Below are 17,771 nucleotides of genomic sequence, written 5' to 3' on the forward strand. Positions count from 1 at the left end.
TGTGTGTGTGTGTGTGTGTGTGTGTGTGTGTGTGTGTGTGTATGTGTGTGCCCTTTTAAATAGTAGTTTTTCATGCGGCCTTCTCAAATATCCCAGTCTTATTTATTCCTTCCTATATGTAAACATATTGTCTAGAATAATTTAAATATAAGATTTCAAAATAAAATTTTCACAAATTGTCTAGGGTAAATGTGTATAAAGGCTCAATGTAACTGCCCAAGAACAGTGAAAATAATCTGAATATTTCTCTTAATTCAATAAAATAAAAAAGTAATGAGATGTATACATTATTAATGTTGCATAGCAAAATGAGGCAGACCCATAAAAAAGGTTTATACAGTGGCATTATTTTGATATAAAATATGTTAATAAAGTCATTTTGTTACAATGAGGTAGATTTTCATGCATTTTAAAATTCGTTTTATTTAAAATGTTACGTCTCAATACATTATATTTAAAGTGTTTTAAAAACCTATATCCTAGAAAACTGTTGACCACTACTGGCTTATTTAATTTAGACTTTTATGATATATGAATGAATAACCAAAAGCCTACAGTAAGGGAACTGTAGAAGTAGCCACTTACAATTCTAGAGCTGTAGAGGTGGGGGCTGGAGAGGTGAACAGTTCAAAGCTGTGCTGGGATACAGAACAGCAGGGTGATAAGGCAAACAAGCAAGCAGCTTGAAAACCTTATGGTAATATTTCTGCTTATTTACTCAATAAATAGTCAAGAAAGCTTTGATAATTTTAAGCAAATCATCTCAATTTTTTTTTTTTTTAGTTACGGCAGTGTTGGGAGCAGAACCGAATGAAAAACTATAAATCTTCACCATATGATCTTAAAATTATCTCTGCTTGAAAATGGGAAAATGTTATCATTTTAGGAAAATACGTTTGACATATCTAAGAATATGCTGTTTAAAATAATAACTGCCTGTATAATTACTGTAAATGAAAATAAAATTCAGTAATGAAAGATAAATCATATCAAGCTTACATTAGATGTGTTTAAATTATGTGTTAAGTTCACTAAATTCATAGTTAATAACAACCAAATTACCAAATTTTCTGAATATAAATTAAGTGAAAAATATTACAGAAGTGACCTCTTGAGTATGACATATGCATAGAATTAGGAATTAAAATATTGAATCTAAAGATATTAATTGATTTCAATGTCCAAAATATTTTATGTATTTAAAGATGTGTTATTTGATCAAGTGATTACAAAAAGATGATTTCCTATTTCTCTTGTTGTTGTTGTTTGTTTGTTTGTTTGTTTGTTTGTTTGTTTTCGAGACAAGGCTTCTCTGTATAGCCCTAGCTGTCCTGGAACTCACTCTGTAGACCAGGCTGGCCTCGAACTCAGAAATCTGCCTGCCTCTGCTTCCCAAGTGCTGGGATTAAAAGCTTGCTCCACCACTGCCTGGCAATTTCCTATTTCTAAATCTAATTTCTTTTACTTCCTCAACTAAAATCAATATACATATAGCCCTATCAAGACAATAAATTTGTCAGAATGAATCAGCAGTACAAGTGTTTTTTTTCCTATTGCTAAAACTCAGTACCACAGATTAGATGACGTATGTTCAAAAGATATTCCCTTTTGCTTGTCATTCAAGAAGTGTCAGATTGAGGGGGGATGAATCTCGTGATGATCTTCATTTTTCCAAAGCCCTGAGGTGGAAAAAACAATCATGGGTAGAGATCTTGGGAACTCCTGTGTGTGTGTGTGTGTGTGTGTGTGTGTGTGTGGTGTGTTTGTGTGCAAGTGTCTGTGTGTGTGCACAAGAGTGTGTGTGTATGTGTATGAAAGTGTGTGTGCACAAGAGTGTGTGTATGTGTGTGCAAGTGAAGTGTGTGTGTGTGTGCATGTGCAAATGTGTGTGTTTCTTTTTGTTCTCTAGTATGTCTCCCCTTTTGAGGTCACTGGAGTTCAATTATGGGCATCCAAAATGATAGCTTTATATCTTACATACTCCTACCTACTTCCAACATTTCCTATTCTGAACACTATAGCCAATTGTTTCTGCCCTCTTAATATTTTCCAAGGAACATTAAATTCTGAGCTTTGAGGCCTTGGTGGAAACACTCAGAGCATACCCACATTATAGTAATGTCTGCTTTTACCTTCAGAATACTAATGAGGTTTTAGGCAGTTTTAGGTAAAGTTTCAACACTTCAATGGATATTGTGTTTCTTTTATGGTAATTATGGAATGAAGAACCAAACTAGATGAGACTACTGGTTTATGCTGTTCAGAGTTCAGATGATCTGTGATATTTCTGTGTCCATATTGTTTTGAGTCTTGACTTACTATAATTGAGAATATCTAGCAACTTAAGCATGCATTAAATGTCTGTGAATAACCCACAGGAAACTCTTAAGTGATCCTTCCTTTGTATTTCTGCAAATATCTCTTTCTTCTTCTTCTTCTTCTTCTTCTTCTTCTTCTTCTTCTTCTTCTTCTTCTTCTTCTTTTCTTCTTCTTCTTCTTCTTCTTCTTCTTCTTCTTCTTCTTCTTCTTCTTCTTCCTCTTCTTCTTCTTCCTCTTCTTTTCTTCCTTTTCCTCCTCCTCCTCCTCCTCCTCCTCCTCCTCTTCTTCTTCTTCTTCTTCTTCTTCTTCTTCTTCTTCTTCTTCTTCTTCTTCTTCATAAACTGCCAATTGGGATGTGATGCACTATATATAGCCCATGGTTGAAATCTGTTGCCATGTCAGTCCTTAGAAAGAACCAATGCCAGAGACAGAAAAACAAAACAAAACAATACCTTCTATTTGTGCTGGCTCCTTTTACACCAGCTTGACAAAATTTCATTGGGGAAGAGGGAACCTCAATTAAGAAAATAGTTTTTATAAGGTGGGACCGTAAGCAAGCAGGTGTTGCGTTTTCTTCCTCAGTGAATGATGAAGACTTTCCAGCCCACTGTGGCTTGTGATCCCTAGGCTGTTGTTGCTATGTTCTGTAAAAAAGCAGACTGAGCAGCAATGAGGGGCAGCCAGCAAGTGAACACCAGTTCTCTGTGGGCCTGCATTCCAGGATCCCCGCCTCTTTGAGTTCTTGCCTTAATTCCTCTCAATGGACAGTTAGTTACTCGGTATATGTAAGACAAATGAACCCTTTCCTTCAAATCTGCTTTTGATAATGATGTTTCATCACAGCATATGAACCCTAATATACTTAGTAAGTGGAAAATAACAAAGTAAACTGTCCTTCAAAAATGGCATCCCTGTTAAAACCCTAAAGCAGCATTTCTTTCTGTTCTCTCTTATCATCTCCTCCTGCTTGAAGAACTTGGTTTCTGTGTTTAAATTCCTCCTTGATATTTTCTATTGTATTCTTAGGTGCTTACAGGCCAAGTTCACAGGAAAGATCATGTCTGTGTGGAGTGAGGTATGTTCATAGCTCACTTATACATTGTCAAATTCCTTGATATTTTCTTTATGTACAGAATTAATATTAGATACAGTCTATTGGACTGCAGCCTAAATTTTAGACTCTCCTGATCAGATTAATTAGGGTAATTAGCCCTATAATTTACAATAACTCTTATTGTTTATTATTTTATTATTATATGTCCTTCATTATTGTGAAGGGATTGACTGCAGAAATGTCCTATCCAGTCCTACTGTTAGGTACACCATATATCAATACCTATATCTTTATCTATATCATCTATATCTATATCATCTATATCTACATCTACATCTATAGATATAGATATAGATATATACACATATATGTATCTGGAGCTATTTGTTTCTTTTGTATCTAGAACTAAAGCTATCTCAAAATGGTTATCCTATCTAGTGGCAGGTGATTTCTATGGAAATAGTGCCCATACTGTTCTTTAGGGAAACACTCAAAGAAAATACTTAATATGTGTATAGAAGCATATTTTAATCTGCTATATATTGAATGCATGAAGGCAGAATTTGTGATTATAGAGCACTAAGTATACATGCTATACAAAATGGCGTCTGTCTGTTTTAAATCACATTTAAGAGGACAGAAGGGAAACTTACAGCATTGTCACTGAAACCAGTGAAATATAACCAAAAATGTTACAAGTTCTCTGAAACTAAAACTAAGATAAATGGCCATAATTAAAAGAATTATCAAAGGAATACCAATAGTAATGATATACACAAAAGTGGAAGTTAGGTTATAAAATAGTAGAGAGAGAACTGTTGTCTGAAATGTTTAAAAACAGCTGAATACAAGCTGTTAATATACTTGTAAAATACAGTAAATCTAACCTTGTTAAAAATATGATGGACTCCCAGGAAAAATATTTTGAAAAGTAAAAATGATCCTAACCTTTGAATATCAAATACTTTAAGAGTGTCACCAAATAAGCACACAATTAACCTGGATTGACATCATTGCCTGGCATTTTCTGAGCTCTGAGGCATGAAAGCAGAGATTATAATTCAATATTGACCCTAAGTAAATTAAGTAGTTTATACTAGTGACATTTAAAAGAGACTGTACTATTGTAACATTTTCTTCTAATTTAAAGAAATAATTCAAGGTGAAAACTTCTTTTTTACATTTTCATCTAAAACATTTGAAAGATGAAATGTTCTTCTTCTTTGATTCCAGTTGATTCAAGATAATGTGTCCAAGAAACCCTACATTCTATTTACCCTTTGGTCTTAAAGTATTCATACATTTTCCTATTTAATATGTAAAAGTTAGAAAAAATTATTACAATCGATTTATAGTTTGTACTTTAGATATGTACTTTATTCAGTTAAAAATGTAAAAGTGAGGTAAAGAAAATTATATGCTGTTTGAAAATTCAGAGCAAACTTGATATTCTGAATGACCTATTAGTTCCCTACAATGAAAGCATATGAATATTCCTAAGGAAAGCAATGGTCACCAAACACAACTATAGCACACATGAATAGAACCTGTTAAAACATCTCACAGATTCTGTTTGTTTTAGTTGTGTAAAATCTGATTTGATTTTGTGGGAACAAAATGGTGACAAATTAAAGAAACATTCTCAGTTGAATTATTTAATAATTTAGTATATACTTGTTTAGTCTTCAAACCCCACCTCCTACTTTGAAATGGAAAGTTAACAAGGAAAATTTCATAAAACTCTTTCACTATTTCATTGCTTTTTCGTCTAGAATGGGGTATCCTACCTATTCAGCGTTGATTCAGAAACACTGAGAGCCGAGTGTTAAATGATTTTGGATGACTCATGTCTATTATTTGGGGGCACCTAGAATTACATTTAGTGTCAAGTAACCCCTTAACTACAATATATAGGGCAATTTACAAGTGGTATAAATATTATGAGCAAATTTGAAATGAGCATTGAACTATGAAACTATATAAACCTGAGTTTATAGTGGTGACCAAATAAAATTTATAATAAAGGAGATTTATCATATCCTTAATAATATGCCCCATCCATTTTTCAATACAAGGTAATTGGGTATAAATAGTAAGCAGACATAATAAACCAACCACAATTAGTCTTTTAAATGGACAGACAATTACATTTTCTTAAAGTCTTTAATGTTTTAAGACCTAAGTTATTAATTATTTTTCATTGGTTACATTTAACTATGCTCAGTCAAAGTGTGCATGAAAGAGTCATGTCACATTTGTGTACACATAAACACACAGATACACACAGGGATAGATAGACACACACATACACAAATACACACACACATACACACACACACTTACACACACACTTTTCCCATGAACATTCAGAAAATCCTTCTATATACTCTGTTCAAAAATTCTATGATTTCAGAGCAAGTCTGTGAAAACCCAAAAAAATGTATTATATCATGTAGGAAAATTATAATAGTTTATAGCAATTGACTATTATCTTATAGAGTTTAATAGATATTATCTTAACTTTATAGAAGATGTTTGGAAGTTGCCTTAGGAAGACAACATTGCCATCTGGGACACTGAAGCTCAATGTTCAGTAAAAGTTCAATTATCCAAAGCCCTTCTTCCTATGGAGTTCCCATTCTTGGATCTTCTTTTAATATTGGACTCTGGTAAAACAATAGATATGAAGGTGCAGGAAGACTACTGTCTAAAATCCACTCTCCTTTCTTTTGTTAGGTCTTGCAGGACATCACACCCTGCTGGTTTCACTCAAGCAAACTTCATTTCTTGTTGCAAGTGATTATTTTCTGTTTTTTCAGATGCAAGCAATGATTTTTCTGCTTTATAACATGTGCTATTGTTTAAGGAAAAGTTTATCCTGGGGGAACAAGAAACAGCAGAATAAACTATAATTGTATATTTGACATCCAACCATTATCAACTTCACCGAGGGAGAATGTTTTATCTTGGCAGCTATTGGCTCTTCGGTAATCAGACATGTCGAAAGAGGAAAGGAGTCATTTAGGATTACGATGAGCACAATTATTTGAATTTATCAAACTCTACGCCAGTGCTTTTGTGTTTGTAAACTATTAACAAGACATAAAATCAATTTAATGGCTCATAATCAGCACTTAAAAGGTAAGTAGAATGGAATAAAATGTAATAGAGTCTCCTCTCTCAGTGCATGATTTATAATAGGAATTGAGGAAACTTCTGCTATATGGGAGTTCTAGTTCATATGTTCCGAATGTATTGAGGGCATAATCCTCAGTGCTGGCAAATGGAGAATCTACCCTTGGAGGAGGTGATAGATCATTTGAGGTCATGAGTGTGGAGTTCCAGTCATGAGATTAGTGTCTAGGGTGGTTTGAATAAAATAGCCCCTGTAGATTCACAGGGAGTGGCACTATCAGGAGGAAGAGCTTTGCTTGTAGAAGTGCATCACTAGTGGATAAGCTATGAGGTCTCAGAAGTTGAAGCTAAGCCCAGTGTTTCAGTTACCTTCCTGCTGCCCGTGGATCAAGATGTAGAACTCCCAGCTCTTTCTGCAACTTCACATCTGCCTGTATGCTGCTACACTATGCTTCCTGCCATGATGATAATGGAGTAGACCTCTGAAATTGTAAGCCAGCCACAATTAAATGCTTTTTGTTTGTTCATTATTTTTATTGCCATGGTCCTGTTGTTTTTCCTCAGCAATAGAAATCCTAGCTAAGACCTTATGAAAAGAAGATGATGTTCCCCCTTTTTTTTTGTTGGCACAAGATCAGCGTATGTAATCACAAGACCAAGAAGAGGACATGACCAAGAACTGGATGAAGCTGACTGATAATATGATTGCTAACACTTGACCTCCAGAATAATGCAGAATCACTGTTGTTCTAGATAATAGGCTATGTAGGCAGAGTAGCTAAACGTTGGTTATGTTAATTTATTTGTTTCTGAGTTAAAGAAAACAAGAACGAAATAATTCCATATACCTTATTTTTTCCAAGTTAAAAGATTATTAACCAATGCTTTCACTGTTCCACCTGTCTGTTCACTTGACTCAGATGTGAATACAAAGTTCCGCAAGTGTAGATCATCCCAGTGAAGGAATCATAGGTACACATCAAATCATTCCTTCCCAATTGCACTTTGTACTGTTATGCAATACCCCTCTTTCTAACTTGATTTATATTCTCTAGATCTCTCAAATGAAAAAAAAAACACACTCACTGAAGCTTGAATAAGAAGCCCACTCTATATTATGATTGAAAATAATTCGCCCATGTTTTAACAACTTGGTTTCTTTTCCCTTATGATGTTTTAAAATTGGCATGTTCCATTTCAGTTTTTCTGAATTTAAAGATCTATTAAAATGGGAGTCAACCTGCTTTTCACACATTCCACTGTCTTTAGTTACTCTTTAAGTCACTTTTATTATTTTAATCTAAATATGTCTATATCAAGCCCATACACCAAGCACAGAAACACCAGGATACCTTTGGAAAATTGTTATAATCAAAAGACTTCAGGATCATCCTCCTACCTATTTTCTATTCATAGATAAATGGATAAAATAGCAGAATTCCATCTGGTTTACTCCACTGGGCTTCAAATATGCCATCTGGACCATTTTTGTAATAATATTCATGTCGTCCAACTACTCTGCAAAAGAAATACAGAGTCAACCTGATGTCAGAATTACTTGTTGAAGGATTACTCATTAAGGGATTTTTTTCTTGTTTGTGTTTTTTTGTTGTTGTTGTTGTTTTCAAGCAATAACAAACTTTTCTTCTGACACATTTTCAGATACCCTTACTTCCGGGTTGTGTGATAGCATCCGAGGAGACTCTCCACACTTCACCAAGCATCCCATGAAAGCATTGGCTGCTTACCACATTTTTGTGATAAAATAATGGCTAGTAGTAATTTCATCAAAACTTTAAATTCAAGTTCTCAAGGAGGAGGCTGACAGATCAGTTCCAGCTTAATGGCACCAAGTCCTAGGTCATCAGTGTGTATATTTAACAATAGGGTCTTACCTTCAAGTACTAGAAGGAAACCAAAGAACAGTAATAGCCTAGTCCTATATCGTTTTGAGAGTCTCTAGACTGCCCTGGCCAACAAATTGAAGGGCAATTTTCTATATATAACACTGGAGTTTCTAGATGAGGTGTGTAAGAGAAGACTGAAAAAGAGATGGATAAAGCTTAAATTCGATTGGCAGATTCTAAAAAACAAAACAAAAAATTCTTACTTCCAAAATATGAGGACTGTAGACTCTTCTTTACCTCCTGTCTTCTATCACTTGGACTTAATTACATAACATATTTTTCACTGAAAAATATACAGTAATTTTCTATATTGGAAAAACTAAGTGCATTTTTTTCTGAAAAAACAATGGCTAATATTCCTAGAGCTGGGAAACGTTTGCATCAGCTTAGGGACAATAGCAAACACAATACCTACCTACCTACCTAGAGCAACAGACTTTTAAAAAATAAGTTGTACCACAGATATTTCTATAATAGCAATAAAAACAATTTTTTAAAGTTTTTAAATGAAATTTTCCAAATGCAATAAACAGTAGCTTTACAAAATATAAGCACCCAGTTTTGTTCGTGTTATTGAATTTCTTTCTGTCCTAGCTTATTGAATAAAGGCAGGTTAAAACTTAATAGAGCCTTTGAGTCAAAGTGTTCTCTATCTAAATTACTTAGGAGGCAACAAATATGCTATGTGAAGGAAATGGTCAGTATTAAAAGTGTAAGTGTGTGGCTCAGAAGTGCAAGTGATTCTGTGTCACTCAGATGGATGCTTAAAATATTGTGGGTTAAGGGCAGGTAGCAGTAGCAAAGTGGGCAATAGGTTTGGTTAATGGGGTGTCTGATTCTTATATTACTAATGAAACCGAAGCCTGTTTATCTGCTAGTAAACACTTAAGTTCATACGTACAATTTGTTTCTCCACTCACAAAAATTAGTTTCTTAGAGCTAGAGAAAGTATCCAAGGAGCTAAAGGGATCTGCAACCCTATAGGTGGAACAACATTATGAACTAACCAGTACCCTGGAGCTCTTGACTCTAGCTGCATATGTATCAAAAGATGGCCTAGTTGGCCATCACTGGAAAGAGAGGCCCATTGGACATGCAAACTTTATATGCCCCAGTACAGGGGAACGCCAGGGCNAAAAAAAAAAAAAAAAAAAAAATGGGAATGGGTAGGTAGGGAAGTGGGGGGGGGTATGGGGGACTTTTGGGATAGCATTGGAAATGTAATTGAGGAAAATACATAATAAAATTATTAAAAATTTAAAAAAAGAATTCCATATAACCATTCACTACCTCATTTGGTAATTAATATTATTATGTGTATATGTACTATGTGTATATGAACGCATTTAACATGCCAAAATTAATAGGAATGCAAGTGTATGGGTATATATCTACAGTGTCACAATTACTGTGTAGGCATGATAGATTCTACTCTGCAATCTATATTTTCAGTGAACCATTTATTTCTATGCTATATATAAAATAACAAAGTTAATAACACAAGCAAAAACATGCATTCACACACTGCAAAGATCCTGTTTGTTCATTGACAATATTCTACTGAAAGTGTCAGGGAACACTCTCATAGAAGCCAGGGGAGGGGAGATGGGATGGGGGGTTGCGGAGGGGAAACTGGGAAAGGGGATACCATTTGAACTGTAAAGAAATAAAATATCAAATACAAGAAAAATATTGTTTTAAAGTGTTATTTTCCTTACTATTATAGAAAAATGTAGTTTAGTTATTTTAATAAGTCATTGCATTATATATGTATAATGTACTTTTTCTCCTGGTATGTGCATGCATAAAATTTCCAGGTTTACTTATTATTATGTATAACTCTCAGAAACCACAGAATCATATAGAACACTGCATATTCATCAGCATCACATAGTACACGAACTTTATCCTTCCCCATTGAACAGTCCCTCCTCCAACTCAACCAGAATGTGTCATTTATCCTTCTATTTTCACTCTCTATAAACTTGACCACCACACTGACCTCATTTTTTTATATATAATTTTATTTGTATTGATCTGATTTATCAAGAAACAAGACTTTTTTTTAATTAAAGAAATATGGTCATCTGTTTAATTATCTAAAGCTTATAAAAATTGTGGGATAACAGACATGTTAATATAATACATACATATTAATGTGTTTTATTTACACTGAATATGATTTTTTATTATTTTCCTTTATTTTTTTACAGTCCAATCATCAGACCCCTCCCGGCCAGCCCTCCAGAAGTTCCTCATCTCGTTTCTCCTACCCTTTGTCTCCAATTGGATGTCCCCTGCCCTGCTGTCAGATCTTCCTATTCCCTGGGGCCTCAAGTCAATTGAGGCTTAGGCACATCTTCTCCTACTGAGGCCAGACCAGGCAGTCCTCTGCTGTATATGTGTTGGGGGCTTAAGACAAGCTCCTGTATGCTGCCTGGTTGGTGGCTCAATGTAAAGAAGCTAACCTTCACAAATACAAAAAACCCAATTATTAAAAAAAATGGGAAATAGAGCTAAACAGAAGATTCACATCAGAGGAATCTGAAAGGGCTGAAAAGCTCTTAAAGAAATTTTCATCCCTTCCTTAGTCATCAGGGAAATACAAGTCAAAATGTCCCTGAAATTACTCCTTATATCAATCAGAATAACTAAGATAAAAAAAAACTCTGGTGAAAGCACATGTTGACCAGGATGTGCTTAAAGAGGAACATTCCTCCATTGCTGTTGGGATTGCAAACTGGGACAACCACTCTGGAAATCAATCTGGAGGTTCCTCAGAAATTTGGAAATAGATCTATCTGAAGACCCAGCTATACAACTCTTGGGAATATACCCAAAAGATGCCCCAACATACCACCACAGGGTAACCATTATGTTCATAGTGGCCTTATCTGTGAATGCTAGAAGCTGAAAACAACCGAGATGTGCCACAATGGAAGAATGAATGCAGAAAATGAGATTCATTTACATAGTTGAATACTATTCAGCTATTAAGAACAAGGACATCATGAGTTTTGCAGGCAAATGAATGGAACTAGAAAATATCATCCTGAATGAGGTAATTAAGAATCAAAAGGATATGCATGATATATACTCACTAATAAGTGGATATTAGCCAAAAAAGTACAGAATACCCAGGATACAATCCTCAGAACTCAAGAAGGTTAACAAGCAGAAGGGCCCAAGTGATGATGCTTCAATCCCACTGGAGAGGGAGAAGAAAACAATCAGAAGAGAAAGAAGGAGGGAGGTACCTGGGTGCAAGAGGGGAGGGGAAGGGGAAAAATGGGAACATGAACAGGTATGGGGGTGGGTGTGGAATGGGGAGACTGGAGAGAAGCCCTGAGGGCCAGCATAATGAATGGAAATTTGCAACCATGGGGGAGGTGGGGGTAGAAGGTGGGGAACCTTCTAAAAAGTACCAGAGACCTGGGAAGTGAAAGACTCTCAGGACTCAAAGGGAGGAACATTAGATGAAGTGCCCAACAGTGAGGAGAGGAAACTGGTAGAGTCTAGCTCCAGTAGAAAGACAGGGCATCAAGTGGAAGGAAGGGGTTGCCGTCTCACAGGTCCCACAGACTAAAACTCTGACCCAGAATTGTTCCTGTCTAAAAGAACTGCAGGGACAAAAATGGAGAAGAGCCTGGAAGGAAAGGAGGTTCAGTGACTCGCCCAACTTGAGATCCATCTCAAGGAGAGGCTTCAAGGTCTAACACTATTACTAATGGTATGGTGTGCTTAGAGACAAGAGCCTAGCATGGTTGCCCACTAAGTGCTCCAACAAGCAGCTGACTGAGACATGACTCAGACACTTAAACCCAACCATAAGACTGAAGTAGGGAATCCCTGTTATTGAATTAGGGAAATCTGATAAAAGCTGCAGAAAAAGGCAGCCCCATAGAAAGCCCCCTACCTCATTTTAAATAAAATTTGGAATTACTTCTTTGGTGATTGGCTTATTCCATTTGGTGTGTCTTTGAGGTTTATCCATGTTAGAACATATTGAAAATTTCACTTATCTTAAGGTTGCATTAATATTCTACTTATTGTATGCATAAACCACATTTTCTGGTGAAATCTATGTTGATACATACTTACTCCTATTTTTTGCCAGCTTTCAATAATTCTCTCGTGTGCACAAGCATACGCAGATTTCTTGAAATTCCAGTTGAACATTGGGGAGTGCAAGCATGAATGTAAAATGTCTAAATTAAGTAGTAATAGCATTTTTTTTTAGAAATAACAGTGAAAAACCTGACTTTCACATTTAATAATTTGACATATTTAAGTGTGCATGAATAACTACTCCAGAGTTGTTAACAAATTCTACAAATATGGAAAAATAGTTTTTCCACTAGTATATATTATTTATACACAGTTGTTTTTGCCCTTTGCCCTTCATCATGTATATTCCTTTATATAAGGAATTTATATTATAAATTTATATCATTTATATTTATGTATATATGCATATACAAATTTGCAATTCAGCTAGATCCTTATTTATTTTTATTATTTTTAAACTAAAATATAATAACACCATATTTCTCTTTGCTTACATTATAACTCCTGCTATGAGCTGCTCACCTGGCTCCCTCTTAATTTCATGCCCTCTCTTTTCTCTTTAACTGGTATTCCTGCACATGTATAAACACATAAATGTATAAATACAAGCTTCTGAGTTCATTCACAGCTTCTTACGGACATGCTTGTGATTTCAAGGCTGACCATTTGTCTACGGATGGCTCCGTGTAAGGTAGTTCCCTTCTACAATAGCAGGTCTGTTTATTTTGTAACTCATTAAGGTCTTCTTTAGATAGCCATACTGTTAAGTTATCCTGTGAAGCTTATCTGTCATTCCTTGGAGGCACAATCTTACAGACAATCTCCTGCTTCTTTAGCTCTATCAATCCTGCCTCCTTTCATGAGAGCTTCCAAGAGTCTTTAAGGCAGGAGTTTTGTAGCGAAGCTGGGTAACCCACAATCAGGTTTTTTGTTTGTTTGTTTGTTTGTTTTTGTTCAGTTACAGCCACATTTTTAACCAGTTGTAGTTTTCTGTAATGGGCTTTGTTGCAAAGATAAGTTTCTTTAATGAGGAGTGGGAGCTTGATATATCTCTGTGTTTAAGGATAACTACTTCCCTTAGCTAAAGAGAACCTACTATAGCCACTTTAGAACACCAACATTATTCCTGACTGCAGCTAGACTTATTTTTTTATTAAATTCTAAATACTCTACTGAGAATTCCAAGCAATTACTTCTGTTTCAACTTGTGTAGTTTAAAATTCACTCTTTTTAGTGGACATGGTGATGTGTATTTAACGCTAAAATATTAATAAATCAGTTTTACCACTGTAAATATTGCCCCTACTAATTCAGCTATTTATTTCTGCTCTTTACTCTTGAAATCCTGGAAAATATTGATCAGTTACCATCCGCATAATGTTTTACTGTTTTTGTTTCATGTGATGTGTATTTGATGTCATGTGATTGCCATTTTTGTGTAACAAAAATCTTTCATATAAAAATATGAATTTAAAACAATTGACTCTTGCATGGTTTAAAAACTTAATATTTTTGTTCATAAATACCACCTCAGTGAATAAAATCCCAGTAGAATAGGTTGTTTATTCTCTCATCTGTTGGAGATCATTCTTTTTTTTTTTCTAAACTCAGATACAATGACTGAAAATATATAGACCTTTGCATATATGTCTATATGGATATGTGTTTTCAAAATCATTTGGCTAAATATGTGTAAGATAAGTAAATCACATGGAAATAATGTGTTACAGTTTGAAAGAATCAGCCTATTTACTTTTTAAAATTGTTTTAGAAATTTATATTTCTACTAACAATATCTTAGAATTTTTATTAGGTTTTAATTTTTAACCAGCAATTTAGCAACTTCAGGGAAAACCTGATAAATTAACAATTTATTTTTGTTGCTTTTAAGTCACATGTTAAACATCTTCACTGATTTCTTGTGTGATATAAAATCTGGTTATTCTGTACAGCAGTGTGGGGGAGTCAAAAGTAAACCCGGTCAATTTACATCACCACTTCAATGCTGTGCAATTTCAGGTTAGGCATGATCTCTGTGATTTTAATTTAGACTTGTGAAAATAGTAACAACAATCTTGCACCTTAAAAATATTGAAATGTAAACATGATTGTGAGGGCTCCTGGTAATCATAACACCATTTACTCTCACCAGACATGTTTGCCTGCATTTTTCTTAATACACAGTCTTCCAGTAACTTTACTCCTATTTTGTATTTGAAAAGGAGTTTATTTTTATAAGTTATTATTAATGCAATGATTAGTCTTGACTATCAACCTGATGGCATCTGGAATCTACTAATAGATGTGCCCCTTGGTGTGTATAAGAAGACTTTCTAAGCATAATTGGCTGAAATGAGACCCTCCTTTAGCATGAGCAGTGTCTTTCATATTGTGGATTGCCTTGGTGCTGTTTGTATTTTGATGCTAATCTTGCCACACACCCCACCCTAAGAGGAGTGGATCACCTGTACTCAGGTGATTGCACTCGAACCTGCTTTACTGAAAATAAAGCCAAGCACCTGTGTTTGAGCTGTGGGAGGGAATGGTGTGGCTGGAGGTTTTAGAGAAGGTCAGAGAGGGTAGAAAGAAAGAGATAATAAAGAGAAATGATACAGAGGACAGAAGGAGAAGAAGATGGAGGAAAAAGAGGTGGAAGATGGAGCAGAAGCACATGGCCTTGAGGAGCCACAAGTAGCTAGGGATTTCATAGCTGGACAGTAGAATAGTATGTATTTGCCCAATCTAGGTGTGCAGCTTGTAAACATGAGTGTTCTTTGCATGGGTATATTGGGATTGGATATTTACTGATATAAGTCTGGCTGGTATAAATATACATCTCTGGTGTTTTTCTTTCATGGGGCTAGAAGAAGCTAAGTGAGACCAGAGTAGTTGTGGGTGTTTTGTAGACCAGCCATGGAGGTGGATGGCCTGAGGAATGTAAGCAGCTAGCTCTAGTTTAGGAAAAACTGGTTTGGTCAGCTTAACAAGCCAAGTAGAGCTAGTGGGGGACTGGGTGTTACCACAGATGCCTGCATCTAGTTGGGGAAAGTGTAGATTCTTTTAAAATCACATGCTACAATGTGGTATTAGGGAGAGGGTATGCTTCTTGCTTGTCCAACTTCACTCTTGCCAGTTTGTACATCTACTCCGTTACTGCTGCCTCTGCCAGTCTTTGCTAACACCAGAGCTCAGCTTCTTTGGGAAACCAAAGTGAACAAAAACACCTAGCTCTTCAAAAGTTCTCCAAGCCTCCAATGCCCAACAGGGGCCTCTGACCTTTCCAGCTTCTGGACCAAACAGCTACCGGAGTCACAGCCTTTGCCACATGCAGACAGCCATTGCAGAACTCCTTGGTATGTAGCATGTACACGGATCCAATCAATCCCCTTTTATATTATATACTCAGTATATCAGTTCTGAGAAACCTAGTAAAGTGCATAAACAGTAGGGAGTAAGAAGGAATTCAGACAGACTATCTTTAATCAGCTCAGTAACCAGAAAGCACCAAGTCACCATTGTTGTCTGGACTTTGTATATTTTCAAATTATCATTTACTTGTATCTACATGTTGTAATTCATGGTTATGTTTACTAGATTACAATTCACAACAGCTTCAGATTCATCATTAGGTCTTATCCATCTTTACTTCAAACTGTGTGTTCACCTCATTAACACTTTCATGGGTTTCTGGATTGGCAGGTATGATCTCTGTCAATACCCTCAGGGCTACCTCAGCTGGTTGCTTCATTGCTGGACAGGGGACTTGGACATAAAGTAAAACTTTACATTATATTTTAACTAGATACCTGTGCTATACAGTTATTTCTTCATAAGTACTCATATATTTAGTGGAGAAGATTGAAAAAACATAATTGTTATTGTTTGGCAGAGTGTGTGTTGGGAGGGGGTGCATCTATGTATTTGCATATGTGCCAAGACTCTCAGTGGGATCTGACAGAAAAACTTCTCTTCTCAGAGCAAGAAATCTGTGGTTTCAGAAACTACACTTGTTTTTCCTCTGAATATTTCTTCCTGGCACAGGTATGCTTAAAATTAAGAACTTCTGTTAGCAATCTTTAGCTACCTATCTACAACTTTTGGGTAATAAGTTTGTAATAAGTTCCTTAAATTTTATTCAGTGAAATTTACTGAGCACTTAATATTTCCTGGAAGAAAATAGTTGGTCCATAGAACCAGAGACATTTGGTTCTACTGTTGATACCTTCATCATTATTCTGTAAATATTTATTAAGTGTAATTATTACAGGAACCATAATATGTTCTATAAATGGCTGTGCCTCTCTATATTTCATGTACTTAATAGTAGTCAGAAATTTAAAAAAAATTACAATTTTAAGATATGCTCAAGGGTGTATTCTTGTATTCTTTTTGTCACAAGATAATAAACTTGATATTATTATTACATATTTAATCTTTTTATCACTCAAACTCATTATCAAAGTAAATGTAAGTTCATTTAACCAGCTGCTTGAAAAATATCTCTCATGGAAACAAATGTTAACCCAGAAGTGACAAAACCTAAGGAGATTATATTCACAAGAGGAATATTTGCATATTATATAAGCCATATCTGTAATAGAACATTTACTTGCACACATACAATGTCAGTACTTAGCCATAGGGGACATGACCTCTGGAATTCACCATGAATATTATTGTATGTGGTCAAGTGGATCAAACTACTACACAGGTGAAATGCAAGCAAGATACAAACATTGAGGAGAAAATTAAAGAGACTACCAACTAAGCAAACTATGGAGTTGAAAAAGAAACCAAGGTGTAAAACATATACAGCACATTAGAGAAAGGTGAGATGTCAGGACATTTTAAACAAGAAGAAAGTTTCCAGGAAGAGAGTGGTCAAAAATGATTAAGATACTAGACTGGAAAACTGAAAGGAAAGTCCACAAGTAGGATGTTAATAGTGACCCACAAGTAGATTCATAGAGCTGGAATTGATTTCTGTGTTTCAAGAGCAAATGTGGTAAGGAAATGGGCTTCCAAATAAAATAGAAGCTATCTGATTCAAAATGTAGACTATCTATTTGTCACACTTCTAAAACTCAGCTATTCTCTTTTTTTCAGTGGCCCTTTCCCTCTTTTGTTCTCCATTTTTTTTTTTTGATACATTGAGACTACTCAGTTTTGCACATATTAGGATTCTGAAAAAAGAAAACAAAGAACAACAACAAAAGAAACTTGGCTAAGTTTTTAAAAAGTTAGAAACTTATAGTCCCACCTAAAGTGTTAGCTTACATCTGTGGTGT

The sequence above is a fragment of the Mus caroli genome, chromosome 16 (genome assembly GCF_900094665.2).
Source record: "Mus caroli chromosome 16, CAROLI_EIJ_v1.1, whole genome shotgun sequence".
NCBI classification, from domain to species: Eukaryota; Metazoa; Chordata; class Mammalia; order Rodentia; family Muridae; genus Mus; species Mus caroli.